At 39.6% G+C, this 20,311-nt stretch overlaps 1 long non-coding RNA gene across 4 annotated transcripts in view; it reads left to right on the forward strand.

Annotated features, from left to right (window-relative positions):
- The window catches only part of LOC138682511 (uncharacterized), a 39,632-nt gene that overhangs the window by 10,152 nt on the left and 9,169 nt on the right, over positions 1 to 20,311 (forward strand). For 3 of the 4 annotated variants that reach the window (XR_011322625.1, XR_011322624.1, XR_011322626.1), the window contains exons 3-4: positions 9,133 to 9,229; positions 10,117 to 10,996. This is a non-coding gene — a long non-coding RNA (uncharacterized lncRNA). Of the gene's footprint in view, positions 1 to 9,132; positions 9,230 to 10,116; positions 10,997 to 12,710; positions 12,886 to 20,311 lie in introns of those variants that run through there. The other variant, XR_011322628.1, reaches the window with a different exon arrangement.

Here is a 20,311-nt window from a genome sequence, read left to right on the forward strand (position 1 = left end):
TAAAGTGCTGGTTGCCAAATTGCTTACTTGAAATTTGACTGGCAATAAGTCAGTGGGCAAAAGGAGTTAAAAATGTGAACAAAATGTTAGGATACAAGTAGTGAGATATAGAAATACTGAAATACACGGTATTTACACATGACCAGCCCTTTTTGTCCCCTTACCCCTCAATTTTCTCACTCTTGTTCCTCCCCAAATCACTTAAACCTCTCCCTTTTCCTTCCTTTGGTTCCTCCCCTAAACATCCCGTAGTAAATCCCGTACGATCCCAGACTGCTTTTCTCCTGCATCCCATGATGTATCCCACCCCTGGGCAGCAACCCCCTTGGTCTGAAAGGTGATCCAGAGAGCTGCTCACTTGCAGCACCTCATCATGATGGGTTTTTCACCTGGACACTGGGGCTGAGGCTCTGCTGGGACAGCCCAGGGAAGGGCCTGGGCAAGGTGTTCGTTCCTCGGTAGTCCTTGGTTCAGGTTCCTGCCTGCCACTCTGCGACCCTGTGCTCCTCTGAGCTTGTGGAGGTGGGCCTTCAGTGGGCTGATGGCCCCTGCGATGGGCCTGAGGGTAGCCTGGCAGGGTATTATTTGGGTTCCCCCTCCTGCCACTGTCTCTCTGAGCATCTTTGTGGGTGTGTAGGTGAGCTTTATCACACAGAGGTGAGCTTTATCACACAACCGAGCACAGAATAGCTCTTCTGCCACAGATGGGACTCCAAAAAGAACCCCCACCCAAACAGTTGGAATATTTCAAATGTAACTGATTTTGTTAGAGAAATTTAAAGCTCTCTTGAAAGCACCCATTTGCTGTTGGCCTTGTAAGCAAAGCTTTCTCCATTCAATGTTATGGGTTGTAGAAGGTCCAATGATTACCTGAATCTGTTCCTTCATCTGTTTTAAGGAAAAAAATGTCAGCAAACCAGTGAAGAAAACGTGTCATTTTACATTGGTCATATTTCATTTTGGTATTTTTTAACGTTGTTTTTGAGTTGAATTATGAGGGAAATGTAAAAAGTTATTTCTGTTGTATAAAGAACTTCAGGCAGATTGCCAAGATTCACCTCCAAAGTGTTAAAAGTCATATTCTAAATCATAACAAAAGTCTTCTCTTTTCATCAAGTTTTAGTTATTATGTGAGAGAAAAGAGGAAATTGCTTTTGGATACTCCTTGGAATTATGTGATACTATAAGAAGCTGTTGCTAAGAAATAGGAGAGTTCAGGATTTTCTGCTTGGCAAAAGAATGTGGCCGTGAACAGCTCTCCGTGTGACTTAGCAGAGCACCTTAATTTATAGCTGTATGTTTAAATTTTTATTTTAGAGCACAGGCACAGTTGCCTGACATCAAAGGCAGCTTTCCTAGGCTGCAAATTTATTGTGCTTTGCTGTCTTGGTAGCTGCATGTTGCAACAAGCAGCTCACAGAAGTGGACAGAACCAATTTGACACCACGTGGCCCATTCATGTTAGTCTTCAGATGAGGAACAACAAATTTATTGTGCTTTGCTGTCTTGGTAGCTGCATGTTGCAACAAGCAGCTCACAGAAGTGGACAGAACCAATTTGACACCACGTGGCCCATTCATGTTAGTCTTCAGATGAGGAACAACTAAAGAGTTTTAATGTCAGAGTTGTATCCCCTGTAACGGTAGATAACAACTCTGAACTAGCTAGATGCATCAATAGCCTTCTGCTACTGTCTAAGCTGAACAGGAAATCTAATTCATCTCATGTGGTTTCCTGCTGAAATACACATTTGCAATGACAGATGTATGAGCACTGCAAAATTCAGTTACTAGATAGTGAAAGATATCTTTTGTATTTTGGTATTTTTTTCTACAACGAAACATTAAACTTGCCAAACAAGTGACTAAGCTCAACATAAAATATAATATGGAAATCATTTCTCTCTTCACCTACTTGAAAAATAATAATGAAAAGATAATTAAGAGAAAGATATATAAGCTTTCTGTTTTAATGTGTATATTTTATATATTAAAAAATGGAAGATATTTTCACTGGGGTGAAGTCTGCCCTGAAGCTTCACAAGGGCACCTCACAGCTTGGGAGCAATCACTGCTCTGCTGCCTAGATGAGATAACTGAAGAGTGTGCACGGTGAGCCAAACTCTGGGTGCCATTAAGTCTCTCTCTGTGGGATTGTATGCATTCAGTCACTGGGGAGAGGTAAGGGCAGAAAACAGCTGGGCAGTGGCTTCTGTAATCACACAGTGGTGGAGATGGAAGATTTGGCTCTGAGCGGCTAAACTATTTTGTCAGTTTGACAACAAAATATACCCTAGGTAGAATTCCCTGGTCCCCATCTCTATGCTTACACTACCTATTTTTCCTGTTTCGAATAGAGAGTGAGAAGGGGAATGACAGGGATAACCAAAGTCAAACCTGGCACCTCCTGTTTCATGTGACCAGCATATGCTTTGTGCAAAGTTCCTGCAGAGCCTCTGTAAAGCTGAGATGGCCAGCTATGAACACAACGAAGCAGAAGGCATCTCTAGAAGCAGAAAACTGGCACACTGGAGTTTATGCCAGTTTGATCCCTTCTGCTATCCTGTATCGGAGGACTTATTTGGGATTTCTTAGTTTGAACTCTCATTTAAAAATTATTCTTGTTTTGCCAGAGTTTATAATCTCCCATTGTTAGTAACAGAGACTTCAGAAACATTTAACATTTATGCTTTCTCTCAGTTTGCTTGTTCTTGACAATACTCCTCTCATAGTCAGGAAAGTCATGATCTTGCAAATCACAGTGATCTATACCAATCTCACTGGTCATCGCAGCACTAGCCATTAGCAACTGCAGTGCTACATTAAGAATAGCCTAAAGTCTTCTGGGTTCAGCATTTAGTTTTATATGCTGATTCACAGCCACATACTTAACCTGCACTGGGTTCATATTCAGCCCTGTGGTTTCACAACTCTCTTTAGCCAATTTGAGAAGGTGCTCTTCCAAAAAGAACGATTCTCTTTCTCACTCTGGTGTGTGTCACCCTTGCCTCCCTTGTCGTAGTACTGGTGCTTGTGTGGCCATCCAGTGACTCAGAGAAGCTCACTTAACCCAGCTGGAAAAAACAATCACGAAAAAGGTATTTTCTCAGCTAGGTCAGCAAGCTGTTTCAGCTGCCTGTGCTGATGAAGCAGCACAGCCCCAACACAAAGGGAAGGTGGGAAGACGTGGCCAGACAGAGAGTGGAATTGCACCTTTCAGCAGCAGTGGAGGTCAGCTACAAGAGATGGGAAACCACTCCTTCACCATGGGGTTAGCAGAATACCTCTGCACCAATTTTGCTTGCTACCATGAGGTCTCTTCTTCTCTCCCTTCTTCATAATAGGCTCAGCTGTGCTGTGTGACTGTACTTGTAGCATAACTGAAAAGAGATGCATGTTGTGTTTGAACCCTTGAGCTGCCTTTGCTGGCAGCATAAGCCACACGAGTACCTTATGGCTGTTACTTCAGCTCAGGTTTCAAGCCCAAACTCCACATTTATCCACACTGGTTTTCACTTCAACTTGTATATAAAGATGAGTCAATTGATGTGCTAGGGGCAGAAATGGAAGTAGGAAGTGTAGACTGGAGAAATTAGTCTGACCTTCATAGGCCACACGGAGCAGAGTTAGCTTAAGTTATACATAATAAAGAGTTAAGCCCAGAATGAGGGATGCCTTGCACGGACTCTGCATGAGACATGGTATACCAGCAGCATCAGGACATATGATGGCCTCACAGGGATTTTAAAGGATATAATTTGGATATCATACAATATGTGGATGAACCTACAAATAAATAATAGGGATGAAACAAGTACCGTTACTTCTCAAAACATATTTGAAAGTTGATCCTCTGTCTACCATGTTGCTGATACAGATATTTACAAGGAGAGGATGCTGCTGCTTTAACTAATACAAGACAGTAACATTCCCTGGAGAGCTACTATGGCATGTGAGAATAGCTGGTCCAGTACGCTCTTTGGCCTTGCTCCCAGCCATTTCTCTTATGCCAGAAGCTGAACAGAGTGATCAGGCACTGCTATTCCACTGGTTTTACAAGTCTCAAGGTATTCCGTAATTTGGAGAAGCTCCTTGGCTGGACATTTCATATTGCTTAAGAACTTTAGGTCTAGAGTCTGTCAGCTTTTTTGTTATTTTTTATTACATACACTTCATTATTTGTTTTCAAGAAAAAACAGTTCTTGATCAACTCAGTACTTCCCAGCCACACACACAAGTTAAGGACCATCATTGCTATATCCTGGTATTTGGCTTCTGAGGAGAGGATACTTGCGCCGTTAGATGTGCCTGCAGTTTGGGGAGAACCTGTCAAGGTTGCTGTTAGCTCAAGTGTCTGGTCTTCTAGTTCACCAGAAGAAGACCCCAAAATCTGAGGAATGTGTCTGGAACATGACCCATCAGCAGATACCGAACACACTCCAGAAAAGAACAACCAAAACTATCACTTCAGCATGAACAAACCTGCCCTGCCTTCTGATCTTTTTAGTCTATATTTACTATTAGGGAAGGAACACACTAAGGACCAGAGTGAAAGTGATCCCAGTGGCCAAGAAAGCCCTACTCCCCAGCCCCTTACTCCTGCTCTTCCTCATCCGCGTGTTCCTGTCCCCTCAGGCCCCCCTCCTTCCTCGTTCCAGCTCTGCCAGCAGGCACGCTTTGCTGTAAGTTGATCTAACTCACTGCTGGGTTGCTGGGTTTGATTTCTGCTGTTTTAGCGACTGAAACTGGCTCTCAGAAGTAGCTCATTAGCTCTGGAGCTGGCACGCTGTAAACAGCAGGGGTGAGTGGTTAGCGCTGGGACAGAAAGGAAGGGTGGGAAGGGCAGGGAGCAGTGTGTGCATCAGCTGTGGTGGGGTGTTAATTCAGCTTACTAGAGCTGTGAAACAATCCCTCAAAGCTAAACAGTCTGTCTTGCAAGCAAAGGCAGTGAAAATACCTATCAGTAAGATTCTATAAACTGTGGTTAACAGTGTTGCTACAATTACTAAATGTAGGCAAAAACTGTAAGGTAATGTTATTCAAGTCTTCATTCGCTGCAGATATACCACTGATAGTAGAGTAATACACAGTTGAAACAAAATTGGAACACTGAGGAAAGCTTAAGCTATTTATAGTATTTAATAATTAATTTAATAGTAAAAAATGCACTGATTGTAGTATTCACTTTCCTATTTAATTTAATTATTACTTCTATTTCTTAATTAATGATGCAATAGCTTACTTTTGGATAGCACCTTTTTTGCCTAATTCCCATTTTGCAACAGAATTTAATCAAGGTTTTTCTGTTGTTCACAAAAAATAGATACATACCTACATACATACATTCTGAACAATTACTTGAGACTCTACACGTTGTAATCTATCAGATCCCTGCAAGAATCATAAAGGGGCTCTTACGCCTAAATGCTTGTTCCAGGATGTGTGACACACCTCTAATTTTTTACCTTCTTACTCTCACAACACTCTGGTAAAATCAGGAACTTTTATTACCCTCAGTACAGCTGGGATATCAAAGCACAGACATGTTAAAGTCTGTATTCAAAAAAAGAAATGTTTAAGTGCATGGATCCTGCTAGCTGACTTGCCTAAAGTGGTAAGAAAAGCCTTTGTGGAACAGGCGCTGGACTTAAACCTGCCAAATCCAAGAGGATCTTTTTTACTACTAGACTTTGTTGTCTCATGAAGATTGCAACAAAGAGTTCATTTAAAGCTGGGTTTAGAGTAGTTTGCTGAGTGTGGAGAAAGATTATCATGTAAGGGGAGTTTTGGATATAGGTCACGGGAAGGCAGAAAGGATATAAAATACCTGCTGATGTATATGATGCCTTTTATGTCTAAGGAAAATGAAAGCTGTAAAGTTTTGAAAAAAATAATATCCATGGCATTCAAAACCAAGCTTAAATTAAGGAATACTGGGTTATGCTGAAGCCCTGAGGGATTGAATTCAAGAGAGTGGAGGCATTCCTCTGGAAACAAAAAAAGGGAGACTCCATAGATTAACTTAGCATTGCTTTAGAACAAGTTGTTGTTGTTGTTACTCAGAAAGCCAGTGTGGTGACAGCCTATGCACCTATTTGGAATGTATAGCATGAACAACAACAACAAAAAGAATCAGTTTTAAGGTTAAATCTAAACTGTTAAAAAATAGGATGCTGTTATCTTTGTGTTATGGGCTTTATTTGCTATATTAATGTTAAAATACTTCTCAGTGTTTCAAATAATTTATGAATATAATCATGGCTCTAAATTTTGTAGCTTTATTTTATATGAAATCAATTTGGTGGAGATATTTAGAGGGGGTTTGCATGCATTTTTTATGGCTAAGAAAGGAAATTTAAAATGCAAGTACATAAAGTGTGGAGCTTTTCCCTGACATGAAAGGAATTCTTGATGGGACTTCTAATTTCCTATGCTGGCTGTAGGACACCAGCCTAAAGGAACAAAAAAGTTGAATTCCTAACAGGTGATGTACAAAAAATGTAGTAGATAGAATATGCTTTATTCTGACATGCCTTGTTCCGGGAGTTTTAAATATCACTGGTAACAGAATAGGACTTTAGAGCTGTGCATGATCTTCCCCAGGCCTATCTGTGGTGTGCAGATACACACAGGGGTATGTTGACACACCCTCTTGAGAATGGTCCTAAGTTTGACCTCAGGGTCCACTCTCAGGATGCTGAGAAGTGCCGTCCATTGGTAGCCCACAGAAGTCATCAGGCTTTGCGTGAACCAGCTTCATGCACAGCAAGGTAGAAAAAGGTCTACGAAGACCACCACACTTAAGGCCTGTGGGAAGCCACTTTCAGACAGGTATATAGGTGGTTGCCCTGTGGATCTTCAAAATCATGTAATCAATTCCTACAATTTTTATCTAAGCATTGATGTTATTAAAGCTGGACAAAACAGACAACACACACTAGTCTTACTCTACAAAATACAGCTTTAGCTCAATAAATCTCGCTATATTTTCATAATGTAATAATTGGCTTTTTATTTTGGTTTGATTTTTTTTAATAAAATTTTATTAATAAAACTGGTTTTATGAAATGTAGAATGTATAGAAAATCAGTATTTAAGTGTTGTTATTTTACCAATCCTATGGGTAATGTATTCTCTATTCAAAATAGTTTGGTTTTATTGGGTGCTATAATATTAAATTATTCTTTTCAAGATGTTCAGAGTATTTGATTTAATAAGTGAAAGCTAGATTTAAATGCCAGAATTTCAGACATATAGCATCAGGTAGCATTGAAACAAGAAAAAATATTAAATACATGAAACTTGTCAGAAAGCACCAATACATTAAAAAAAAGAAAAACATGTGCTGAACATATGCAGTGGGTTTTTTTGTTCTTACACTTGTCCAGGCTAATACCGTTCCAGCAATTTTACAAAGACAATCTGTTTTCACTGTATTTCATCTTTCTTCCTTCTCATCAGTATTATTCCTGGCAATACTTGCACAAGTAAACAGTGACACATTTGAAAAAAACAGAGGATTAGTTTTTCCAGGGTGTGTTTCCATAAGCCTCTGGGCTTTTCTGACATCTCACTGCCTCCTGAGAAGGGGAGGTGTTGCTCCTCCTGCGCTCAGAGGGCCTCCCTCTGTAATCACAGGCAGTGACCACACAGTCCTTTCTCCTTCTCTTCTTGCTCTAATACTCGTCAGTCCCCTTCCCGAGCCAACGAACACAGAATATGCTCCTATTTTTTTTTTTCCTGGTCTTGTGTGCTAGGTTACTGAGCTGCACAGGGTCACAGAGAGGTCTCCAGTGATACCTACATGGTGGGGCCAGGTGCTGGAGAACATAGAGGAGGAGAAAGACAAGGAGGCATTTTCCCTTTCCAGTGGAGAGGAGTGGTTTCATCAGCTCACCCTGTTTAATGTAACTTCACCCTCCAAGTAGGTTTAGTGAAAAAAGAAAGGGCTTTTTTTGCTAAGTCAGTTAGGGTGAAGACAGAGAGGGAGGGGAGCTACTGGTGGTGGTAGTTCTCTGCGATTCTGTCAGTGTACACACTATCAGTGCACACACTATCAGTGCCAGCTCTTCTTAGCAGCCTAACAAAGTTCTGAGGACTAAGCAAGTCCTGTCCTGGCAGTCTCACTACCTGCTGAGGGTATGGTTCAAGGCACAGCGAGCACCTACCGGACTGTACCTCTAGTCTCTGGATATTACATAGCTGGTGTTCAGAGCAACTGGGAAAGTGAAATTACAAGAAAGCAGAACTATTTTTCAGTTTCTCTAGCTTCTATTCCACATGGGCTGACCTGGCTTGTTCCTTCCACCAAGCATGCTAGAAACTGCAGCTCCTCCATCTCCTCACAAGCTAACCTCTCATTGCTGCCCAGGGTGAAGGCCTGTGTGGCTGCAGGCAGAGATAAGGGTCGGGTATAGGTCAGTAAAGGCATGAAAACAAGCTAATGCAGAGCCAAAGGCTTCTTAGAGAGGTGGTAGATGCCCCAAGCCCATCAGTGTTTAAGGGGCATTTGGTCAATGCCTTTAATAACATGTTTTAACTTTTGGTCAGCCCTGAAGTGATCTGGCAGTTGGACTAGATGATCACTGCAGGTTCCTTCTAACTGAACACAGAAACAGAAAATAAATAAAACAAAGGATTAGTTTAGAGTGGCTGATCATCTGAGGCATGTCGGGCTGACTGGGGACACTCTGCACAACGGGCTGTGTAAAGGGGACCTGCTCAGGTCAGCCCGCTGGCCCCTTCTAGCTAACTCCCCTGCCGACTTCAGAGAAGGTACAAGGGGCTGGGTGTATAAATAGACAGCTCTTTCAGATCCAAAAAGATTAATTTTGCACTAATGAAGTACGTTAAAAAAATGGGCAGTTTTCTCTTTTAAAGGAAAGTAACAAGCAACAGTGATTTAAAAGGATATGAAAGCTATCAAGAAGTGCAAGTTTCAAGAGACTGTAAGCAACGTCACTTGTGGCTGTCAGACACCTTAAATATGTGTGATTAGGCTTGAAGGGGAAAAATAACAAGTGTGGCTTCTTAAATTAAAAAAGCCAATGGCTTTTCTTTTCAGCATTGAAAAGATAGGATCCAGTACTTTGGCATTTAACAAAATTTATTTTTCTGTGTGCCTCGTTGAAAGGAGGAGCGAATGAAGAGGGAATGATGAGCTCAGAACCCAGATCCTTCTGTTAGCTTACTGAAGTGGAAAAAAGAAGAACAGTTATTATGAAGAAAAGGTAAGTTGCAAATATATCAGATTGCAAACAACACAAAAGATGATTTTCTAATGACAGATAGCAAAGCCAACTTACCAATGTTTTCTGGAAACATTATGTTTTCATTTTATGAGACAGATGCTTCCAGAGAATATCATAAACACTTTCAGTTATTTCTTCGATGGCTATAAAACCAACATCTAATCATAGAAATATTGACCTAACCACATTAAAAAAACACAAGCCCCAATTCCTTGAGCTGCAGTCAGATTGCACTATTTGCATACGGCAAATATGAAGATTTTTTACTTAAAGTAATTCTTAATGTTGTAATTTTGTTAGTGCTTCCCTGCTTTACTCAAGCTAGCACATACTCTCCAAAGTAGCCTAGGCTTAGACTAGTCCCAAGTTCTGATCATGGCCCAGATATTGGGATAGGTTCTGGTTTGCTGCATAAGTAAAGAACTAGTCAGAGTCAGTAGGACTGTACAGCTTTCTTATGGCTTCCTCTTGGAACCTGTCTATACTGACCAGGTCAAATGCAAAGCAGCAACAGAAGTCACAGTCATTTGGAGTAACAGTAAGCTTGAGTGGGGAGATGGAGGTGGCAGAAGCTGAAGGACGAGGAAGTGATCAGGAGAGAATGAGGCACAGAAGGGCTGTGGTGACATGGCCCTGTGAAACTCCTACTCATGCAAACTCACCACAGGACTCTTAGTAACCACATTCTGCCCTTGGGCTCTCCAGCTTGCCTTCAGCAAGGTGGTCTGTTCAGCCTTTCCTTAGGCACAGCTCTGTATTTGTTACCACTGCAAGGAAAAGAAACCTAAACCTACCGCTTTAAGTACCCAGAACGAGAACAGACACCCCCTTGGGAGGATGTGCCCTAACATTTCCATCTATTTCAGAGTAAAAACAGGTATCTCCTGCAGGAACTTCCAGGCAAATGAGGAAAAGAGATTGAAGACAGGTGAACGATGGATTATTCTCCTTTAACCGTGTGGTAGCATAGAAATATCAGAAACTATTTGGAATTTCCATGGTCACAGGCACCATGTGGCCACAGATGAAAATAACTCCTTTCCAACCAAATTCTGCAGCAACATTGTCTCAGCTGAAAAAGGAGCTAATAACCTGATGGCAAAACAGGAATCATTTGGTCTGTATAAATACATCATTTTAGCATGGGTGCATCGTCGCAAACAGACAATGTATATACGAAAGATGACAGATAACACTACTGCAAACATTTGTTGCCTCTTCAGAAGCCATCTTGTCATTTTCTGTATTTTCCATGTGTGTCAGCAGCACAAACATTGCAAGAGTTTTGTTCTAAAATTATTAGTTATTGTTATTAAACATCTCAACTTGCATGCTGTCTTACACTTGACAGTCCACCGCAGGCACCTCTGCATAAACTTCACTAGGTTTTATCTCAATTTTTGTTATTTTTACTCCTCTCTGCAAAATAAATTTTACATTTATTCAGGTAAGAGAAAGATAGTTTTTTCTTTTTAAGGGGTGGAACAGTTGCCATCACTGTTTTCATCCAACTAGAGCAAACTTGGCTAATAAAAAATGTAAAGATGATGTTTTCTATCAAGCTTGAGTCTTTAACTATCTTTACACAGCACAACTGTATATAAAGCCAATAGGTTTAGATACTTGGGCCTTTTATTGCTAGTATTTACTATGTGATAAATATTTGGGATAAGATCCTGACTAGCATGTGAAAAGACAGATACACAAAGAGGTTGACTATATAGCTGTGATTGATTGATTTAACTTACAAAAGCTATTCAAACATACTTTAAAAAAAATTTAGTAGCAATGGGATTAATTTCTATAGGAAGTTTGTAAGGAAATGAAACCTTTTTTGTCTTAAAATTGCTGCATGAGTGTTATCTGTTGTTTGACATCAAATCTGTGAGATACTTTATAAATTTCTAATGTCTTCTTCAAAGCGTTACCATCTTCTAGTAGCCTGGATCAAAGATTCTACATTTGACTGTAAAATTGGGAAAGGCAGTCACCAAAACTCATGTGCGTATCCTTTCCTTTGCTGAAAAATAATCTACTCAACTTGCTATTATGCCCTTTTGCTGACAAACAGAATCACATTTGGAAGATAATTTACTTCAAAATAGAAACATCGATCCATTACCTAAAATAGACCACATTTTTAGGTTCAGTCCTCCTCCACATTTTAATTTTAGCATTTATTATTGGTACTAGTGGCTTTAAATAGGTTGGTTTTGTGGCAGAATCCCACATACGCGTGACTTCTGGCAAAAATAGCTCCCGGCAAAAAATTGCAAAAATGGAGACCAGCCTAAAGCTAGGGTGAAAATATCTTCTGTGTATAGACACTAAGGGCAGAGAATGAGTCAGTCTGGAGAAGGAAATCTGGGGAGAAAGGAAGGCAGTTCTGCAAAAAGATGACATTGTAGTCTCTAGAAATCATTTTCTAGTACATCTGCGGCAGTGAGTAGAGAATGAGCAGTAACCATCACTTATGGCTTCTGGACTTTCCTCCTAACCTTGGCTCTAGAAGTAGATTGTACTTGCTCTAACATGTACCCACCAGCAGTCATCCCACCTACTGAAGACAGGCACAGCAGATCACCATTCCAACACAAATACCAAGAAGGATATGTCATACCCATCTTGGGCAAAATCCCGCAATTGTCTATTGAAAGCATTTACATTCATTCACTCTGTGGTTCTCCATGTTTGAGTTACTGTTTTAGTGAGGGAGCTACAAGTTACGTGCACTTATTATCCTGGATCTGTGGTGAGGAGGACGTGAATACTTTTTCACCATTTATTTTCTCAAATTTTAGTGATTGGCTTTTTCAGAAACTATGTTAAGCATACTAACCAGTTCTCGGTCAGAATTAGCGTAATGAGATCATGAAGCAGTTCAACCGTGCATACAGAAGGACTGGTAATAGTGGGATGTTAGTACACGGATATTGAATTCAGCACTCCAGGTTGTAGGCAGAAAATAAAAGCTGTTGGTTTCTTCATTGAATCTCATACTCTTTCCTTTTTCTGCAACCTACCAGTCATTATCAAGCTCCGAAGGCAAATGAATGAGCCGGCTTCCTTCAGGCTCTAGCAGGAGACAATGACAGCTCTTTTCAACAACCGTCCCTCACAGTCTTAGAGGTCACATTACTGATTAACAGCCCATATGCATTAGCCTCAGTTTAGTCATCTGAATTATTCTGGGTCTTTAGCGTGTATCTCAGACTTTAACTTTACTGTAATTGCCTAATTTAATGTTATTAAAGCATTTGCCTTCAATATCAATGTAAATATTATCATCTTGCTCAAAAATTGTCAGCTGGTGTCAAGGTGACCTGTGAACCCCTGACTGTGCAGGGCAGCAGAAAAGGGGTAGGAGAATGAATTAAGGCTGGGAAAACCATAGAAAGGCCTTGCAAAGATCAAGATATGAAATGGATATGATAAAAATCTGTCACACTATTTTTTCCAGAAAATTCACAAGGTGGATGGAAAACAGGACCAGGACAGTGGTAGACATGCCTGAGCACTGGTACTTTCCTTAGCAGCCCGTGGGGTGAATTCTGTGAAGAAACAGAGAGTTGGTCAATGCTACCCATTTCACCTGATCTGTCATTCCTACAAGGCAAGGAGCAGCAGGGGAGAAGGTGAGGTTTACTCAAAGTGTGTTTTACCTCTGCTTTTCAAAAAACAAGTTGCAGGCACAAAAGTCATACAGGTCCCTGGAAGATCTATGTCTCCACCTATGGATAGACAGGTGATAAGTACTTATGTTAACTGTATAGCTGTCTGGTCTTCAACACTCTGTCACTTGGTGTCTCTGTATGCACTAGGGAAAATATGGCTATAGACTTGTACAGACTAATTTGACTGCTCCAGAGGGCAGTTATGGTACCCCAGAAAATTCTACACAACTAAGAGCATTCTGATCCATTTCAGGAGGTGCTTAAGCACAGATCAGGAACTGGGGACCAGACTGCTTTTAGCAACCAAGACTACTGTGAAACAGGGCTTTTGCTTGCTTGTTTGTTTAGAAACTACTTTTCTAAAGGTATTTCAGAGATTTTCCAGCTTAAAGTACATGGGATCTGATCCAAAACCCAGCCAGGTTACAGAGTTTATAGTGAAATGCAGTGTTTTGTTCCCTTCAATCTAATCCCAGCACAGTGATGAGCACCACCAGTTCCCATTAAATCCAATACAACCACAACGGCAGTTGAGACCACTCAGTTGAGAATTGTCCCTCTTAAAGTAGATAAACGGTAAGTTGTAGCATAATGTTCATATAATCTTTAGTATTTAGTAAAACTGCAAATATGGCCTTTTGAAATAATGTCTTCTTTCCTGAAGTAGCTGTAGTCCTACAGGCATTATTTGACAGTCTAGTAGTAAAAAGTCTTATTAATATGCCTGTGAAAGAAAGGTATACAGAAAGAGTTTTAATGCCCTTTGCCACAGGAAAATTTACTAGCTGTGTACCTTCATGAGTCACATATGTTGACTATAGTATTTATGATGAGGTTGAGAACCAAGATATATTAATAAGTTAATGAAAATTACTTATGCTGTCTTTTTGCAATTAATCTCTGTCATAAATCTGGAATGAGATCCATAGAAATTTCAACACGAAAACATGAAATATAAGATTAATAACCTGAAATTGTGTATTGCTATTGAATTGTAGGTAGAAATATTGTATCTTTAAATGTAATTAATTTCATTCAAATTCTGCATACATAAATGATGAATGTGCTGCAGGACAGTATTAAGAAAAAATAAATGGATTAACACGTACTGCAGATCTTGGCACACAATGTTAGTTTTTCTGTAACAACCTTAGATATAGGGGGATTCTAACTAAGGGATAAAGTTTGGATTTCCATTTAAAAAGAAGTCATCACACTATAATTTTTTTTTTTTTTTTTTAGGACTTGCAAAAAAGTAAAATCTCTACTTTTAAGCATATCTGATTGATTTCCATCCTTGGCTATCTTTTATTACACACTTTCTGAATAACGAAAGCACTGGATAGTGAAAGCACTTGTGAGAAGCAAGAAGACGAAACGTGTATCATGCCGGTTGTCCGTATTTCCATGATTTAAAAACCCTAAGAGACCAGGAACCACGTTACAGCCTATATTGGTACTTTAAAATGTTATTGTTTGAATTTTTTTCAGTGCTGAAAGAACAGGTAATTTTTGTTCTATATGTGGCATTTCCTTTAAAATAAATCTATAGAAACAGACACAACCAACCAATTGATTAGCAAGAGCAGTGCTATAGAAGGATGTCAATTTGCCACACCCAGCCTTTCTTCACAGGATAAAGGGGGAGGAGAAGATTCTTCTCTCTTTTATGACAATGTTTCTGTGATAAATGGCTATTTAGAAGCACCTGGGTTTCATGCACTCAATATATTTGTCCCAATTTGGTGCTGTTTTGAAAGAGGCTTTGGTAAAGAAGGGTTCCTTTTCTACTGTCTTGCATATTGTCCTAAATAACACAGTCCTCAGGGTTCCTCAAGTGGCTTCCTTACACTCTCAATATTTCTCTGAAACTTATTTTCTTGGCAGGTATTTATGTTGATTAGGAAGAGTTAAGTGAAGCCTTCAGAGTCCCTTTGGCATATTGCTCATAACCTCACTCAAATGGAAGGGTCAAAGAGTGAAATGAGAATGAAATGGTAGGTAGAAGAGGCCTGAGAAAGTATTTTTAGGAAAAAACCACACATGGGGAAAGAGCGGCCTCTGCACCTTTGCTAATGTACAACCTCATGAATTAAGTTCCAGACAGAGGATGAATTTGGACTGTATGCAGTGTGCAGCCTTTGGGCTTGCCATACTAGCAAAGAAATTCACCATACAAAACCTAAATCAGCCTTCACTGATTCCCAAAACCTAATCAATCTTTTTAGATATGGCTGTCTTCAAAAACTGGCCATTTTATCTCTAAAAGCATGTATCAACTTAATTTGAATTTCCCCTGGATGCAATTTTATAGGCCTTATTTTTTTCTACTTAGTTTATATCTTGCCTTTTTTAACATTATTACATTTGAAACTGGGCAGTCTGGCTGAAAACTTATTCTTGGCTGGCTTTAATTTTCTTTTTCTGTAGACAAAAAGTTATTTTACAACATGTTGTAGATAGGTCCATACTGAGAAAGTCTGCTGAAGTTTTGTTTTCTGAAATTTAATATAGGGGTCATTTTTCATTGCTATTTCATATAATTCAAGCTTCATGCCTGGCAAGCTGACAAATGAAAACCACGAGCTCACCAATTAATTAGAGGGAGGTACCAGTAATCTCACTTTCCTGATCTGTATCTGCCCCTTCCTGGCAAGTATTGTCCTGTGATGGAGAAGAATGCATGCAACTATTAGCATATGGTATCTCGAAGAACCGCTAGTTGATAAATATTTTTCATCAATATCATAATTATTAAAGATAGAAACATAATAAAATAGGGCTAGAAGGGAGTTCCAGGGTAATCTTACCTGTCTCAACACCTGAGAACCCAAACTGTCACTGCACAGCACTTTGCATGACCTGTTTCATGGCCACCAGTTGTTCAGAGAGAGTTGACCAGAGATTTTATCTATAAATGCCAGGGGTATTTCTTGTTGGTGCTTTTGGAGGAGGAGCTTCTCAAAGGACAGCTAGGAAGTAGTGACCATACAGGCTGGAAGGAAATTGAGCAGGCAGATCTGTAGATAAAGGGAGGACAAGGACATTGGCAGACTCTCATCAGTCTGAGAATATCACCTGGGGACAGGATCATGAGACAGGAGTAGTGGCAGAGCATCAAACCAGTAGTGAACAGGATGGAAATGCATGAGAATGGTGAATTAGCACATACCAGGAATGGAGAAAGGGTCAAACATGGCCCTTTTCTTTAAGCTGCATTTTCAAACTGACATAACCTCCACACTATTTGGAGTGAAAGAGCTTCATCAAAAGTTTAGAATTGCAGAGACTAATATAATGCCACCTACTCATTTAAATGTTGTAATTTTAAGCATAGAGGGGAGACAATGAATTGTTTTCAACAATAGTGTTGAAATGCTGATGATAAAGGTAGTGCTTATTCTCTATCTACATTAGGAGCTCATAGGATTAAAAATCTGGATGGAAGTCTCTACAGTAACAGGTGGCAACTGTAAGTCAGCATGTGAGGCAACTGACTAATGGGCTGTGTGTATATGGAGAGAATAAAGTGCAGAAATAATGTTTTAATTGTCTTTGGTAGCCAATACAGTGCGTCAGTACAGAACAAGCTTTCCTTCTTGTTGTGACATTTGGTAAAGCAGTTTTCACAAAACCATTTTCACTGGAGGCTGAGGTCTGTATTTTATTCCTATAAAAGAATGAAACTCCTGCGTCAGCCTGGTAGATGGCAGATAAGAACTGTACATAAAGCAGAAGGATGAAGTTCAAGTTGCCATGTCAACAATCTGGTATCTATGTGGAAATGCAATGGGCTGTTGACAAAATGTCTTCTGGCTTAGTACCCACCAAGGTTCCCCGCTGAGGAACTTTTAATCAGTGACAAGAGGTTTACCTCAGTTGCACCCTGCTGTAAGAGAATATGCAGGAAGAAATTACTGTACTACATAGTTTCAGAGTTACAGGGAGAGTGCTGGAGAAGAATGATATCAAAATGCAGAAGAAAAGCAACACAATTTTAGAAGTTTTCTAGCAAAGGCTAGACTTCGTGCTTGTGTTGTACCTTGTTCACAGGTAAAAATACGGGGGGGTTCTATGAATCTTTTCACCTCTTACAGACTCAAGAGGAAGTGTCCTTTTGAAGCAATTGAAAGGATTCTCCGAAGTCAGTTGCTCTACCTGCGTTTCACAGGCAGGAGAGCCAGTGTTTGTGGATAACTAGATGCTCAGAATGGGAAGTCCTTCCTGTTGTTTTGCTTGTAAAGCACAGATATAAACTGTGCTTGCTGAAGTTTATGTGTGCACATGCGTATGCTAAAAGCTGTAAACCTGGCCTGTACTGTACTTTGGCAACAGGTGTTGTTTTTCTTTTCTATGATTCCAAAATATTTAAAAAAAAAAAGTGGGAGGTACTGTAGGCAGCACTGACAACTTGCAAATACTGTTTGTTCAGAAAGAAATGGAAGTACAAAGAAGTGCTTAGAGAGAAAACTTACAACTGCTAAGAATAAGAATGGTTATATTCTAAACATAGGTCATAGTATGTCAAAGAAGAGTCAGACTGATTTTGTAGATATTTCAGAGTAAAAACCAACAGGAATTAACAGGAGATTTTATATTTTAAAAAAAAGGAAAAAAAAGTTGCTTATTAGGAAGCCACTGGTTCCAGAAGCAGACAAGGTTACACAAGAGCAGAGTAACTACAAAGATAAATAGAAGTATGCACCCTTTCACCATATACAAAATATTGCAATACCACCAAGCAAATGGGGTGCATATTTTCCTGTCATGTTTCACCTGTCCCAGAACAGATATTTCACTGATAGTCTAAACATGTCCCAGACTTTAACAATATTGAGGAATCAAGAGAAAGGAAAAAAAGACTCACAGATTCATTTTCATTTTTGGAGGGCTTAGTCCTGTATTTCTCTCTGACCTAAATAGCTACATTGAGTCCAATGCATTGCTATATTGACTTGTACAGTTATGTTTACCCTTTGAAGTCAGCACCAACATCTTCTGCTGCTTTTGATACAAATTTTTATTTTCTGGGGCAGCTGCCTCAAAAAGAATGGGTTTTGGGATGAGCCTATATAACATACAAGGTTATGCCATCACTTGCTTGGGAATTATATATGATAATATGCATATAAGTAAAGCTGAGTCAACAGCTCAGAAAAAGAAACATTATTCATGATATACATATTAAATCAAACATCTGTATGAGGGAATGAAGTGAGATCCTTTGTGCTCTCTCTTCTGTGTAAATTGCCTTTACAAGGGGAAAAAATTATATCTGTGCCTTCTCTTTGAACTCAGTAAATGCCCTCTGGGTCAGTTATCAAAGAAGAAGGGGACTTCTTTACAGTCATCTTACTAAAAGAATTATACAGCTCTTCGAGGAGGTGACATGCTTTTGGGTACCGTAACGCCCACATCAATAATATTAAATAGCATTTGCTATTAAAGGGAATCCTGTTACGAATGAATTTCTGGTCTAAAACTCAGATTCCATCTAATCTTTTAGTTGGCTTCATTCCTTTGAGACAGTCTTGAATAGAAGCATTAGGTTTGCTCAGGCTGTATAGCATTTCTTTAATGCCAGCAACTACAAAGAGGTTTTTGCTAAGACCTTAGAAAAGGATCTGGAATTTCAGGTATTCTTTTGGAACTTTTTCAAATCTGTTGTTTTCTAGTACTATGAAGTGTTCTCTTTTTTCTCTTAAAAATAAAAAAAATCTTTTCTGCAGCTGCACTTAGAGTCCAGTTTTACACCTTCTCTTTCAAATCACTAATAACCTGTAACTAAATGCCTGTCATGTTCTATCCTTAGTTGACAAGAATGTTTTATGCATGGATGTGTGCACTCTCACACACACAGAATCACAGAGGAGGAATGTTGGAACGGATGTAAAGTGATCATCTGGTCCGTCCTCCATCCACATGCCGATTGATATATAATCTGTGTGTTTTCATGTGCACTGTATCTGTGTATGTTATTCATGTGCAAGAAGATGGGGTTTTTTTTCAGATTTGCGATTTTTCTGCTCACTTTTTTTAGCAGCCTTTTTTGAGAATTAGTATTTTCTTTGTGTGTCAATAGTCAGCCATTTGACACCTAGTTAGTAAACTGGCTGTATTGTGCTCAGAGTTCTTTTTCTTCAGGAATCTTATCTGCTGGAATATAAATTGTCTGGCAGGTATAAGACAAAAAAGCCAAATAAATGTTCAAGAAACCTGTCAGTTAAAGAAGAGAAAACATCAGCCCTTGAACATTTCCCCTTTTGCTTGTGTTTCCCTTTATAACAACAATTGCTTTTATGAGAATGCCTAAAGCAATTTCAGTGCTATGTGTTGGTGAGGAATAATGCCTCTGATAAGGAATATTGTGGGTTTGTTTTCTGATTAAGTGTTGAAAAGAATCCTGTTGTGCATTCTTGGCTCTGCATAGTTTAATCTTGTAAGTCACTGAAAAGCAGGAGACACTTCAGCTCTCCCAGCTGATCATCACAATGAAACTGTGAGATAAAAAGTGATCTGAATGATACTTTTCAATTTAAAACTGATTGTACGTTGCCGAACACGTATGCTAACACACACTCACTGTCCTGTTTTTAGGACTTTATTAAGTCATTCCAATATTGAGATTTTTAGTAAAACCACTATCGCAAAAATTATTTGATGAAAGAATCCCAAAAAATGGAATAGATTCCAGAGTCCATCTTCAGAGACAATTATAATCATTAATATCTAAACCAAAAGTTTTCATGCTGGGATCCATAGAGTGTTGCTAAGGATCCTCAGAGAGGAGGCTTGTCCAGTGTAGCTGCCAGGTAGAAACACATTATAATTTCTGTAAAACTCTGCCCATGTGTGCAGTTGCTATTGTTGCCATAAGAAAGTTATGTGACCATGACTGAGGGATGTAAATAATACAAGCAAAGGCAAATGGCAGGTAAAGTGTCTCCATGCAGCTCTCAGTGGGGAAAGGAGGAGTCAAAGACCTTTCCCTGCTACCAAAAGATTTAAAAGTCCCATTTCAGGATAGCACTTCAAAAATAAATAAAAAATAGGCTCTTTATCAAAATCTCCTTAAGAAAACTATTTTCCTATTGCAGGCAAAGAATAAGAGTCATGGAGTGTGGAGTGTATAGTGAACTGAGAAAAAGAAAACATTCCCTGAGGGCAATTTCACCCCTAAATCACCAGCACATATATCTGCCTTGTCTCCAGCTTAACAGGGTGGGTACCCATAGCCATACCCATACCCGTACCCTTTCCCCCCCAACTCTGAAAATATTTATTTTCTTGAAATATGTCCCACTAAGTACTGGGAGCAGAGGGATGCCCCTCGGGGCGGATGAAGGCACTCTCCATGGTCCTGCAGAGAAAGCACCTGCCTTGCCAA

This window comes from Haliaeetus albicilla, chromosome 2 (assembly GCF_947461875.1).
Source record: "Haliaeetus albicilla chromosome 2, bHalAlb1.1, whole genome shotgun sequence".
NCBI classification, from domain to species: Eukaryota; Metazoa; Chordata; class Aves; order Accipitriformes; family Accipitridae; genus Haliaeetus; species Haliaeetus albicilla.